Raw genomic sequence first — 14725 nt, 5'->3', positions numbered from 1 at the left:
TTTTAGAGTCTTAAAAAGCCGGTTTTAGACAAGATAATTGCATTTCGTTACCAGTGATCTGAAAACATTTTTTGGTCAAAATGACTCTATTTTGGTCTCCATGTGTCTAAAAAGCCCTTTTTAGTCAAAATAACTATATTTGGTCACCAAAGGTCTGAAATAAAAAATTAGTCAAAATGACTGTATTTTCGTCTATTAGAGTCTTAAAAAGCCGGTTTTTGACAAGATAATTGCATTTGGTAACCAATCGCCTGAAACATTTGTTTGGGTCAAAACGACTCTATTTAGGTCTTCAAGTGTCTAAAAACCCTATTTTAGTCAAAATAAATGCATTTGTTCACCAAAGGTCTGAAAACCTTTTTTAGCCAAAATGACTATATTTTTGTATTTTAGAGTCTTAAAACACCGCTTCAAGACAAGGTAAAGTACCAATGGCCTGAAAAAATGTTTTTGGTCAAAATGACTCTATTTAGGTCTCCAAGTGTCTAAAAAGCCCTTTTTAGTCAAAATAACTACGTTTGGTCACCAAAGGTTTGAAAATCTTTTTTAGCCAACAGACTGTATTTTTGTCTTTTAGAGTCTTAAAAAGCCGGTTTTAGACAAGATAATTGCATTTCGTTACCAGTGATCTGAAAACATATTTTTGGTCAAAATGACTCTATTTTGGTTTCCAAGTGTCTAAAAGCTTATTTAAGTCAAAATAAATGCATTTGGTCACCAAAGGTCTGAAAACCTTTTTTTTTAGCCAAAATGACTGTATTTTTGTCTATTAGAGTCTTAAAAAGCCGGTTTTAGACAAGATAATTGCATTTTGTTACCAGTGATCTGAAAACATTTTTTTGGTCAAAATGACTCTATTTTGGTCTCCAAGTGTCTAAAAAGCCCTTTTTAGTCAAAATAACTGCATTTGGTCACCAAAGGTCTGAAATAAAATTTTTTCAAAATGACTGTATTTTCATCTACTAGAGTCTTAAAAAGCCGGTCTTGGACAAGATAATTGCATTTGGTAACCAACCGCCTGAACCATTTGTTTGGGTCAAAATGACTCTATTTTGGTCTCCAAGTGTCTAAAAAGCAGTTATTTTTTTGCATTTAATCACCAAAGGTCTGATTTTTTTTTTAATATTTATTGAGTATACTACGTTCTTCGCTGTAAATTTTTGTCTTTTAGAGCCTTAAAAAGCCGGTTTTAGACAAGATTTTAGACATTTGGCTCCAATGGCCTGAATTTTTTTTTTGTTAAAATAACTATTTTGGTCTCCAAGTGTCTAAAAAGCCTTTTTTAGTCAATATAACTGCATTTGGTCACCAAAGCTCTGAAAAACTTTTTTAGTCAAAATGACTGTATTTTTGACTTTTAGAGTCTTAAAAAGCCAGTTTTAGACAAGATAACTGCATTTTGCTCTCCAATGGCCTGATTTTTTTATTGGTCAAAATGACTATTTTGGTCTCCAAGTGTCTAAAAATCCTTTTTTAGTCAAAATAACGGCATTTGTTCACCAAAGGTCTGAACATTTTTTTAGTCAAAATGACTGTATTTTTGTCTTTTAGAGCCTTAAAAAGCCGGGTTTAGACAAGATTTGTCTAAAACTGGCCATTTGGGCTCCAATGGCCTGAAAAGATATTTTCAGTCAAAATTACTCTATTTTGGTCTCCAAGTTTCTTAAAATCCTTTTTTAGTCAAAATAACTGCATTTGGTCACCAAAGGTCAGAAAAAAAATGTAGTCAAAATGACTATATTTTTGTCTTTTAGAGCCTTAAAAAGCCGGTTTTAGACAAGATTTTAGACATTTGGCTCCAATGGCCTGAAAAAAATGTTTTGGTCTAAATGACTCTATTTTGGTCTCCAAGTGTCTAAAAACCTTTTGTTAGTCAAAATAACGGCATTTGGTCACCAAAGATCTGAAAAAAAATTTTTGTAAAAATGACTGTATTTTTGTCGTTTAGAGCCTTAAAAAGCCGTTTTTAGACTTGATTTGTCTAAAACAGGCCATTTGGGCTCCAATAATGGCCTGAAAAAAGTTTTTGGTCAAAATGACTCTATTTTGGTCTCCAAGTGTCTAAAAAGCCTTTTTAAGTCAGAGTCTGCAGAGTCGGAGAAACATGTTGGACCTGGGTGACCCCACTACTCTAGGATATGGTTCATAATTTTATTGATCACATATTTTCTATATTGACTGTCTTTTGATGCCCTTGCATCTGTGTCTTTTTTAACAATTTTGTACACATGTATTAATAAAATCATTATATATTAAATTGGTCTTCTATTTATCTATTCTTGCCAAGTAACTCCTGCCTACAAAGTCCCAGGTTGGGTGTTTCCTCAGAATACATAGTTCCCTGTGGGGCTCATTTAGGGTCTGGTGTATTGGAACATCAATACCACTTGATACACTTTTTTCTCATATGTCCTTAGGGATGTGGCAGGACCTTTCTTGGCTTACTGGCATTTAGGGTCGGCACCTAACATTTTCTACTTACTTCTGCATCCTGTGAATGCCTAATGTACCTTTAGCCACAGAATACTACGTTCTTAGCAGTCAGGTAAACCCATGTGAGCTAATTTTTGGGGCCTATACAGGCCGACACTTACTTCTGTATACTGTGTGAATGCCTGATGTACCTCTAGCCATCCAATAATACGTTCTTTGCTGTCAGTTAAACCCATGTGAGCTACGTTTTGGGGCCTAAACAGGCCGACACTTACTTCTGTATACAGGCAATGCCTGATGTACCTCCAGCCATCAAATACACTACGTTCTTTGGTGTCAGTTAAAACTATGTGAGCTAATTTTTGGGGTCTATAAAGGCCGACACTTATTTCTGTATACTGGAAATGCCTAATGTACCTCCAGCCATCAAATACACTACGTTCTTTGCTGTCAGTTAAACCCATGTGAGCTAATTTTTGGAGCTTATACAGGCCGACACTTCTGTATACTGTGAATGCCTAATGTACCTCCAGCCATCAAATACAGTACGTTCTTTGCTGTCAGTTAAACCCATGTGAGCTAATTTTTGGGGCTGTACAGGCTGACACTTACTTCTGTATCCTGTGAATGCCTAATGTACCTTCAGCCACAGAATACTACGTTATTAGCTGTCAGTTAAACCCATGTGGGCTAATTTTTGGGGACTATACAGGCCGACACTTACTTCTGTATCCTGTGAATGCCTAATGTACCTTGAGCCTCCAAATACTACATACTTAGCTGTCAGGTAAACCCATGTGAGCTAATTTTTGGGGCCTATACATGCCGACACTTACTTCTGTATACTGTGTAAATGCCTAATGTACCTCTAAACAAAACGATTCAGGATGCTCATAATTGTCCGTTATGTTCCGCGGAAAGACCTTCTCTTTGCCACAAGTTCTGGTCCTGTCCCTATATCACGACATATCTTGTCTAAAACCGGCTTTTTAAAACTAAAAGACAAAAATACAGTCATTTTGACTTAAAAAAAATTCAGACCTTTGGTGACCAAATGCAGTTATTTTGACTAAAAAAGGCTTTTTAGACGCTTGAAGAACAAAATAAAGTCATTTTGACCAAAATAGTTTTTTCAGGCCATTGAAGACAAAATGCAGTTATTTTGTCTAAACCGGCTTTATAAGAATCTAAAAGACAAAAATATTCATTTTGACTAAATTTTTTTCCAGACCTTTGGTGACCAAATGCAGTTATTTTGACTAAAAAAGGCTTTTTAGACAATTGGAGACCAAAATACAGTAATTTTGACCCCCAAAAATTTTTCAGGCCATTGGAGACCAAATGCAGTTATCTTGTCTAAAACCGGCTTTTTAAGACTAAAAGACAAAAATACAGTCATTTTGACTTAAAAAAAATGTCAGACCTTTGGTGACCAAATGCAGTTATTTTGACTAAAAAAGGCTTTTTAGACACTTGGAGACCAAAATACAGTCATTTTACCCAAAAAGTTTTTTCAGGCCATTGGAGACAAACTGCAGTTATCTTGCCTAAAACCGTCTTTATAAGACTCTAAAAAACAAAATTCAGTTATTTTGACTAAAAAATGTTTTCAGACCTTTGGTGAACAAAATGCAGTTCTTTTGACTAAAAAAGGATTTTTAGACACTTGAAGACCAAAATACAGTCATTGTGACCCACATAGTTTTGTAGGCCATTGGAGACCAAATGCAGTTATCTTATCTAAAACCGGCTTTTTAAGACTCTAAAAGACAAAAATACAGTCATTTTGACTAAAAAATGTTTTCAGACCTTTGGTGACCAAATGCAGTTCTTTTGACTAAAAAAGGCTTTTTAGACAATTGGAGACCAAAATACTGAAAAAATATTTTCAGGCCATTAGAGACCAAATGCAGTTATCTTGTCTAAAACCGGCTTTTTAAGACTCTAAAAGACAAAAATACAGTCATTTTGACTAAATTTTTTCCAGACCTTTGGTGACCAAATGCAGTTATTTTGACGAAAAAAGGCTTTTTAGACAATTGGAGACCAAAATACAGTCATTTTGACTAAAAAAATTTTTTCAGGCCATTGGAGACCAAATGCAGTTATCTTGTCTAAAACCGGCTTTTTAAGACTAAAAGACAAAAATACAGTCATTTTGACTTAAAAAAAAAATTCAGACCTTTGGTGACCAAATGCAGTTATTTTGACTAAAAAAGGCTTTTTAGACGCTTGAAGAACAAAATAAAGTCATTTTGACCAAAATAGTTTTTTCAGGCCATTGAAGACAAAATGCAGTTATTTTGTCTAAACCGGCTTTATAAGAATCTAAAAGACAAAAATATTCATTTTGACTAAATTTTTTTCCAGACCTTTGGTGACCAAATGCAGTTATTTTGACTAAAAAAGGCTTTTTAGACAATTGGAGACCAAAATACAGTAATTTTGACCCCCAAAAATTTTTCAGGCCATTGGAGACCAAATGCAGTTATCTTGTCTAAAACCGGCTTTTTAAGACTAAAAGCCAAATTACAGTCATTTTGACTTAAAAAAAATTTCAGACCTTTGGTGACCAAATGCAGTTATTTTGACTAAAAAAGGCTTTTTAGACACTTGGAGACCAAAATACAGTCATTTTACCCAAAAAGTTTTTTCAGGCCATTGGAGACAAACTGCAGTTATCTTGCCTAAAACCGTCTTTATAAGACTCTAAAAAACAAAATTCAGTTATTTTGACTAAAAAATGTTTTCAGACCTTTGGTGAACAAAATGCAGTTCTTTTGACTAAAAAAGGATTTTTAGACACTTGAAGACCAAAATACAGTCATTGTGACCCACATAGTTTTGTAGGCCATTGGAGACCAAATGCAGTTATCTTATCTAAAACCGGCTTTTTAAGACTCTAAAAGACAAAAATACAGTCATTTTGACTAAAAAATGTTTTCAGACCTTTGGTGACCAAATGCAGTTCTTTTGACTAAAAAAGGCTTTTTAGACACTTGAAGACCAAAATACAGTCATTGTGACCCACATAGTTTTGTAGGCCATTGGAGACCAAATGCAGTTATCTTATCTAAAACCGGCTTTTTAAGACTCTAAAAGACAAAAATACAGTCATTTTGACTAAAAAATGTTTTCAGACCTTTGGTGACCAAATGCAGTTCTTTTGACTAAAAAAGGCTTTTTAGACACTTGAAGACCAAAATACAGTCATTGTGACCCACATAGTTTTGTAGACCATTGGAGACCACATGCAGTTATCTTGTCTAAAACCGGCTTTTTAAGACTGTAAAAGACAAAAATATTTTTTTTTGACTAAATTTTTTTCCAGACCTTTGGTGACCAAATGCAGTTATTTTGACTAAAAAAGGCTTTTTAGACAATTGGAGACCAAAATACAGTCATTTTGACCCCAAAAAATTTTTCAGGCCATTGGAGACCAAATGCAGTTATCTTGTCTAAAACCGTTTTTTTAAGACTCTAAAAGCCAAAAATACAGTCATTTTGACTAAAAAATTATTTCCAACCTTTGGTGAACAAAATGCAGTTCTTTTGACTAAAAAAGGATTTTTAGACACTTGAAGACCAAAATACAGTCATTGTGACCCACATAGTTTTGTAGGCCATTGGAGACCAAATGCAGTTATCTTGTCTAAAACCGGCTTTTTAAGACTCTAAAAGACAAAAATACAGTCATTTTGACTAAAAAATGTTTTCAGACCTTTGGTGACCAAATGCAGTTCTTTTGACTAAAAAAGGCTTTATAGACATTGAAGACCAAAATACAGTCATTGTGACCCACATAGTTTTGTAGGCCATTGGAGACCACATGCAGTTATCTTGTCTAAAACCGGCTTTTTAAGACTAAAAGACAAAAATAGTCATTTTGACTTAAAAATTTTTTCAGACCTTTGGTGACCAAATGCAGTTCTTTTGACTAAAAAAAGGCTTTTTAGACACTTGAAGACCAAAATACAGTCATTGTGACCCACAGTTTTTCAGGCCATTGAAGACAAAATGCAGTTATCTTGTCTAAACCGACTTTTTTAAGAATCTAAAAGACAAAAATAGTCATTTTGACTAAATTTTTTTCAGACCTTTGGTGACCAAATGCAGTTATTTTGACTAAAAAAGGCTTTTTAGACAATTGGAGACCAAAATACTGAAAAAATATTTTCAGGCCATTAGAGACCAAATGCAGTTATCTTGTCTAAAACCGGCTTTTTAAGACTAAAAGACAAAAATACAGTCATTTTGACTTAAAAAAAAATTTTCAGACCTGTGGTGACCAAATGCAGTTATTTTGACTAAAAAATATAGAGAGACCAAAACACAGTCATTTTGACCCAAAACATTTTTTGAGGCCATTGGAGACAAAATGCAGATTTCTTGTCTAAAACCGGCTTTTTAAGACTGTAGAAGACAAAAATACAGTCATTTAGACAAAAAAACAATTTTCAGACCTTTGGTGACCAAATGCAGCTATTTTGACTAAAAAAGGCTTTTTTGATACTTGGAGACCAAAACAGAGTCATTTTGACCAAAAAATAAAATTTCAGGCCATTGGAGAGCAAATGCAGTTATCGTGTCTAATACAAGCGTTTTAAGACTTTAAAAGACAAAAATACAGTCATTTTGACTAAAAGTTTTTTCACACCTTTGGTGATCAAATAAAGTTATTTTGACTAAAAAAAGGATTTTTAGACACTTGGAGACCAAAATAGAGTCATTTTGACCAAAAACATTTTTTAGGCCATTGGTTACCAAATGCAGTTATTGTCTAAAACCGGCTTTTTAAGACTGTAAAAGACAAAAATAGTTATTTTGACTAAATTTTTTTCCAGACCTTTGGTGACCAAATGCAGTTATTTTGACTAAAAAAGGCTTTTTAGACAATTGGAGACCAAAATACAGTCATTTTGACCCCAAAGAATTTTTCAGGCCATTGGAAACCAAATGCAGTTATCTTGTCTAAAACCGGCTTTTTAAGACTAAAAGACAAAAATACAGTCATTTTGACTTAAAAAAAATGTCAGACCTTTGGTGACCAAATGCAGTTATTTTGACTAAAAAAGGCTTTTTAGACACTTGGAGACCAAAATACAGTCATTTTACCCAAAAAGTTTTTTCAGGCCATTGGAGACAAACTGCAGTTATCTTGCCTAAAACCGTCTTTATAAGACTCTAAAAAATAAAATTCAGTTATTTTGACAAAAAAATGTTTTCAGACCTTTGGTGAACAAAATGCAGTTCTTTTGACTAAAAAAGGATTTTTAGACACTTGAAGACCAAAATACAGTCATTGTGACCCACATAGTTTTGTAGGCCATTGGAGACCAAAATGCCGTTATCTTATCTAAAACCGGCTTTTTAAGACTCTAAAAGACAAAAATACAGTCATTTTGACTAAAAAATGTTTTCAGACCTTTGGTGACCAAATGCAGTTCTTTTGACTAAAAAAGGCTTTTTAGACAATTGGAGACCAAAATACTGAAAAAATATTTTCAGGCCATTAGAGACCAAATGCAGTTATCTTGTCTAAAACCGGCTTTTTAAGACTAAAAGACAAAAATACAGTCATTTTGACTTAAAATTTTTTTTCAGACCTTTGGTGACCAAATGCAGTTCTTTTGACTAAAAAAAAGGCTTTTTAGACACTTGAAGACCAAAATACAGTCATTGTGACCCACATAGTTTTGTAGACCATTGGAGACCACATGCAGTTATCTTGTCTAAAACCGGCTTTTTAAGACTAAAAGACAAAAATACAGTCATTTTGACTTAAAAAATTTTTTCAGACCTTTGGTGACCAAATGCAGTTCTTTTGACTAAAAAAAGGCTTTTTAGACACTTGAAGACCAAAATACAGTCATTGCGACCCACAGTTTTTCAGGCCATTGAAGACAAACTGCAGTTATCTTGCCTAAAACCGTCTTTATAAGACTCTAAAAAACAAAATTCAGTTATTTTGACTAAAAAATGTTTTCAGACCTTTGGTGAACAAAATGCAGTTCTTTTGACTAAAAAAGGATTTTTAGACACTTGAAGACCAAAATACAGTCATTGTGACCCACATAGTTTTGTAGGCCATTGGAGACCAAATGCAGTTATCTTATCTAAAACTGGCTTTTTAAGACTCTAAAAGACAAAAATACAGTCATTTTGACTAAAAAATGTTTTCAGACCTTTGGTGACCAAATGCAGTTCTTTTGACTAAAAAAGGCTTTTTAGACAATTGGAGACCAAAATACTGAAAAAATATTTTCAGGCCATTAAAGACCAAATGCAGTTATCTTGTCTAAAACCGGCTTTTTAAGACTAAAAGATAAAAATACAGTCATTTTGACTTAAAAATTTTTTTCAGACCTTTGGTGACCAAATGCAGTTCTTTTGACTAAAAAAAAGGCTTTTTAGACACTTGAAGACCAAAATACAGTCATTGTGACCCACATAGTTTTGTAGACCATTGGAGACCACATGCAGTTATCTTGTCTAAAACCGGCTTTTTAAGACTAAAAGACAAAAATACAGTCATTTTGACTTAAAAAATTTTTTCAGACCTTTGGTGACCAAATGCAGTTCTTTTGACTAAAAAAAGGCTTTTTAGACACTTGAAGACCAAAATACAGTCATTGCGACCCACAGTTTTTCAGGCCATTGAAGACAAACTTCAGTTATCTTGCCTAAAACCGTCTTTATAAGACTCTAAAAAACAAAATTCAGTTATTTTGACTAAAAAATGTTTTCAGACCTTTGGTGAACAAAATGCAGTTCTTTTGACTAAAAAAGGATTTTTAGACACTTGAAGACCAAAATACATTCATTGTGACCCACAGTGTTTCAGGCCATTGAAGACAAAATGCAGTTATCTTGTCTAAACCGACTTTTTTAAGAATCTAAAAGACAAAAATAGTCATTTTGACTAAAAAAATTTTCAGACCTTTGGTGACCAAATGCAGTTATTTTGACTAAAAAAGGCTTTTTAGACAATTGGAGACCAAAATACTGAAAAAATATTTTCAGGCCATTAGAGACCAAATGCAGTTATCTTGTCTAAAACCGGCTTTTTAAGACTAAAAGACAAAAATACAGTCATTTTGACTTAAAAAATTTTTTCAGACCTTTGGTGACCAAATGCAGTTATTTTGACTAAAAAATATAGAGAGACCAAAATACAGTCATTTTGACCCAAAACATTTTTTGAGGCCATTGGAGACAAAATGCAGATTTCTTGTCTAAAACCGGCTTTTTAAGACTGTAAAAGACAAAAATACAGTCATTTAGACAAAAAAACAATTTTCAGACCTTTGGTGACCAAATGCAGCTATTTTGACTAAAAAAGGCTTTTTTGATACTTGGAGACCAAAACAGAGTCATTTTGACCAAAAAATAAAATTTCAGGCCATTGGAGAGCAAATGCAGTTATCGTGTCTAATACAAGCGTTTTAAGACTTTAAAAGACATAAATACAGTCATTTTGACTAAAAGTTTTTTCACACCTTTGGTGATCAAATAAAGTTATTTTGACTAAAAAAAGGCTTTTTAGACACTTGGAGACCAAAATAGAGTCATTTTGACCCCCAAAAATTTTTCAGGCCATTAGTTACCAAATGCAGTTATCGTCTAAAACCGGCTTTTTAAGACTGTAAAAGACAAAAATACAGTTATTTTGACCAAATTTTTTCCAGACCTTTGGTGACCAAATGCAGTTATTTTGACGAAAAAAGGCTTTTTAGACAATTGGAGACCAAAACACAGTCATTTTGACTAAAAAAATTTTTTCAGGCCATTGGAGACCAAATGCAGTTATCTTGTCTAAAACCGGCTTTTTAAGACTAAAAGACAAAAATACATTAATTTTGACTTAAAAAATTTTTTTCAGACCTTTGGTGACCAAATGCAGTTATTTTGACTAAAAAATATAGAGAGACCAAAATACAGTCATTTTGACCCAAAACATTTTTTGAGGCCATTGGAGACAAAATGCAGATTTCTTGTCTAAAACCGGCTTTTTAAGACTGTAAAAGACAAAAATATAGTCATTTAGACAAAAAAACAATTTTCAGACCTTTGGTGACCAAATGCAGCTATTTTGACTATAAAAGGCTTTTTTCATACTTGGAGACCAAAACAGAGTCATTTTGACCAAAAAATTAAATTTCAGGCCATTGGAGAGCAAATGCAGTTATCGTGTCTAATACAAGTGTTTTAAGACTTTAAAAGACAAAAATACAGTCATTTTGACTAAAAGTTTTTTCACACCTTTGGTGATCAAATAAAGTTATTTTGACTAAAAAAAGGTTTTTAGACACTTGGAGACCAAAATAGAGTCATTTTGACCAAAAACATTTTTTCAGGCCATTGGTTACCAAATGCAGTTATTGTCTAAAACCGGCTTTTTAAGACTGTAAAAGACAAAAAAATTTATTTTGACTAAATTTTTTTCCAGACCTTTGGTGACCAAATGCAGTTATTTTGACTAAAAAAGGCTTTTTAGACAATTGGAGACCAAAATACAGTCATTTTGACCCCAAAAAATTTTTCAGGCCATTGGAGACCAAATGCAGTTATCTTGTCTAAAACCGGCTTTTTAAGACTAAAAGACAAAAATACAGTCATTTTGACTTAAAAAAATTTCAGACCTTTGGTGACCAAATGCAGTTATTTTGACTAAAAAAGGCTTTTTAGACACTTGAAGAACAAAATACAGTCATTTTGACCCCAAAGAATTTTTCAGGCCATTGGAAACCAAATGCAGTTATCTTGTCTAAAACCGGCTTTTTAAGACTAAAAGACAAAAATACAGTCATTTTGACTTAAAAAAAATTTCAGACCTTTGGTGACCAAATGCAGTTATTTTGACTAAAAAAGGCTTTTTAGACACTTGGAGACCAAAATACAGTCATTTTACCCAAAAAGTTTTTTCAGGCCATTGGAGACAAACTGCAGTTATCTTGCCTAAAACCGTCTTTATAAGACTCTAAAAAACAAAATTCAGTTATTTTGACTAAAAAATGTTTTCAGACCTTTGGTGAACAAAATGCAGTTCTTTTGACTAAGAAAGGATTTTTGGACACTTGAAGACCAAAATACAGTCATTGTGACCCACATAGTTTTGTAGGCCATTGGAGACCAAATGCAGTTATCTTATCTAAAACCGGCTTTTTAAGACTCTAAAAGACAAAAATACAGTCATTTTGACTAAAAAATGTTTTCAGACCTTTGGTGACCAAATGCAGTTCTTTTGACTAAAAAAGGCTTTTTAGACAATTGGAGACCAAAATACTGAAAAAATATTTTCAGGCCATTAGAGACCAAATGCAGTTATCTTGTCTAAAACCGGCTTTTTAAGACTAAAAGACAAAAATACAGTCATTTTGACTTAAAAAATTTTTTCAGACCTTTGGTGACCAAATGCAGTTCTTTTGACTAAAAAAAGGCTTTTTAGACACTTGAAGACCAAAATACAGTCATTGTGACCCACATAGTTTTGTAGACCATTGGAGACCACATGCAGTTATCTTGTCTAAAACCGGCTTTTTAAGACTAAAAGACAAAAATACAGTCATTTTGACTTAAAAATTTTTTTCAGACCTTTGATGACCAAATGCAGTTCTTTTGACTAAAAAAAAGGCTTTTTAGACACTTGAAGACCAAAATACAGTCATTGTGACCCACAGTTTTTCAGGCCATTGAAGACAAAATGCAGTTATCTTGTCTAAACCGACTTTTTTAAAAATCTAAAAGACAAAAATAGTCATTTTGACTAAAAAAATTTTCAGACCTTTGGTGACCAAATGCAGTTCTTTTGACTAAAAAAAAAGGCTTTTTAGACACTTGAAGACCAAAATACAGTCATTGTGACCCACAGTTTTTCAGGCCATTGAAGACAAAATGCAGTTATCTTGTCTAAACCGACTTTTTTAAGAATCTAAAAGACAAAAATAGTCATTTTGACTAAAAAAATTTTCAGACCTTTGGTGACCAAATGCAGTTATTTTGACTAAAAAAGGCTTTTTAGACAATTGGAGACCAAAATACTGAAAAAATATTTTCAGGCCATTAGAGACCAAATGCAGTTATCTTGTCTAAAACCGGCTTTTTAAGACTAAAAGACAAAAATACAGTCATTTTGACTTAAAAAATTTTTTCAGACCTTTGGTGACCAAATGCAGTTATTTTGACTAAAAAACATAGAGAGACCAAAATACAGTCATTTTGACCCAAAACATTTTTTGAGGCCATTGGAGACAAAATGCAGATTTCTTGTCTAAAACCGGCTTTTTAAGACTGTAAAAGACAAAAATACAGTCATTTAGACAAAAAAACAATTTTCAGACCTTTGGTGACCAAATGCAGCTATTTTGACTAAAAAAGGCTTTTTTGATACTTGGAGACCAAAACAGAGTCATTTTGACCTAAAAATAAAATTTCAGGCCATTGGAGAGCAAATGCAGTTATCGTGTCTAATACAAGCGTTTTAAGACTTTAAAAGACATAAATACAGTCATTTTGACTAAAAGTTTTTTCACACCTTTGGTGATCAAATAAAGTTATTTTGACTAAAAAAAGGCTTTTTAGACACTTGGAGACCAAAATAGAGTCATTTTGACCCAAAAAATTTTTTCAGGCCATTAGTTACCAAATGAAATTATCGTCTAAAACCGGCTTTTTAAGACTGTAAAAGACAAAAATACAGTTATTTTGACTAAATTTTTTCCAGACCTTTGGTGACCAAATGCAGTTATTTTGACGAAAAAAGGCTTTTTAGACAATTGGAGACCAAAATACAGTCATTTTGACTAAAAAAATTTTTTCAGGCCATTGGAGACCAAATGCAGTTATCTTGTCTAAAACCGGCTTTTTAAGACTAAAAGACAAAAATACATTAATTTTGACTTAAAATTTTTTTTCAGACCTTTGGTGACCAAATGCAGTTATTTTGACTAAAAAATATAGAGAGACCAAAATACAGTCATTTTGACCCAAAACATTTTTTCAGGCCATTGGAGACAAAATGCAGATTTCTTGTCTAAAACCGGATTTTTAAGACTGTAAAAGACAAAAATACAGTCATTTTGACAAAAAATGCAGTTATTTTGACGAAAAAAGGCTTTTTAGACAATTGGAGACCAAAATACAGTCATTTTGACTAAAAAAATTTTTTCAGGCCATTGGAGACCAAATGCAGTTATCTTGTCTAAAACCGGCTTTTTAAGACTAAAAGACAAAAATACATTAATTTTGACTTAAAATTTTTTTTCAGACCTTTGGTGACCAAATGCAGCTATTTTGACTATAAAAGGCTTTTTTCATACTTGGAGACCAAAACAGAGTCATTTTGACCAAAAAAATAAAATTTCAGGCCATTGGAGAGCAAATGCAGTTATCGTGTCTAATACAAGCGTTTTAAGACTTTAAAAGACAAAAATACAGTCATTTTGACTAAAAGTTTTTTCACACCTTTGGTGATCAAATAAAGTTATTTTGACTAAAAAAAGGTTTTTAGACACTTGGAGACCAAAATAGAGTCATTTTGACCAAAAACATTTTTTCAGGCCATTGGTTACCAAATGCAGTTATTGTCTAAAACCGGCTTTTTAAGACTGTAAAAGACAAAAATATTTATTTTGACTAAATTTTTTTCCAGACCTTTGGTGACCAAATGAATTTCCCGAAAGTTCGGTTCAGATTCCAGAACCCCATTGAAATCAATGGGACCCGAACTTCGGTAATTAAAAAACACAATTTTGAAGCCCTAAAACCCAATAAATGCCCCTAAAAAGTGCCTAGGGTTCTGGGTCATGCCCCAGGGACTATTAATCACACAAAAAAAGTTCTTAAAAATTGTCGTTTTTGATAGAGAGACAATTATTGAAAAAATTATTGGGAAAAAAAAAGATTTCTTTGGATTTTGTGTCTGTGGGGTCTAAAAGGTGTACCTGTGATGTTTCAGCTCTGTAGCATGTCCAGAACCAGAATTATAGCATGCCAAACCTTCAAAAATGACTTTTTTGCTCAACCGTTCCTTTCTTTTGCTCCTAATCAACTGCACAGCCAATGTGTATGATGGGGACATAATGCAGTGCACTGGGAACAAGATTAGAGTTTTTTTTTTAAAAAGGTGCTGTCTCTTTAAATGTGCATATAATTAACAGGTGTATTTTCACAATATCAGGACCCAGACTTGAACCTGGGACCTCCAGTGTGTCTGCCAATGACTCTACTTGCTGAGCCACCTGGAATGCTTGACAGCTCCTTGGACAAATCCTTGAATGACCCTGCTGTGAAT

This window comes from Pelophylax lessonae (assembly GCF_965119305.1).
Source record: "Pelophylax lessonae genome assembly, chromosome: 8".
NCBI classification, from domain to species: Eukaryota; Metazoa; Chordata; class Amphibia; order Anura; family Ranidae; genus Pelophylax; species Pelophylax lessonae.
Note: the sequence above shows the minus strand (reverse complement) of the source record.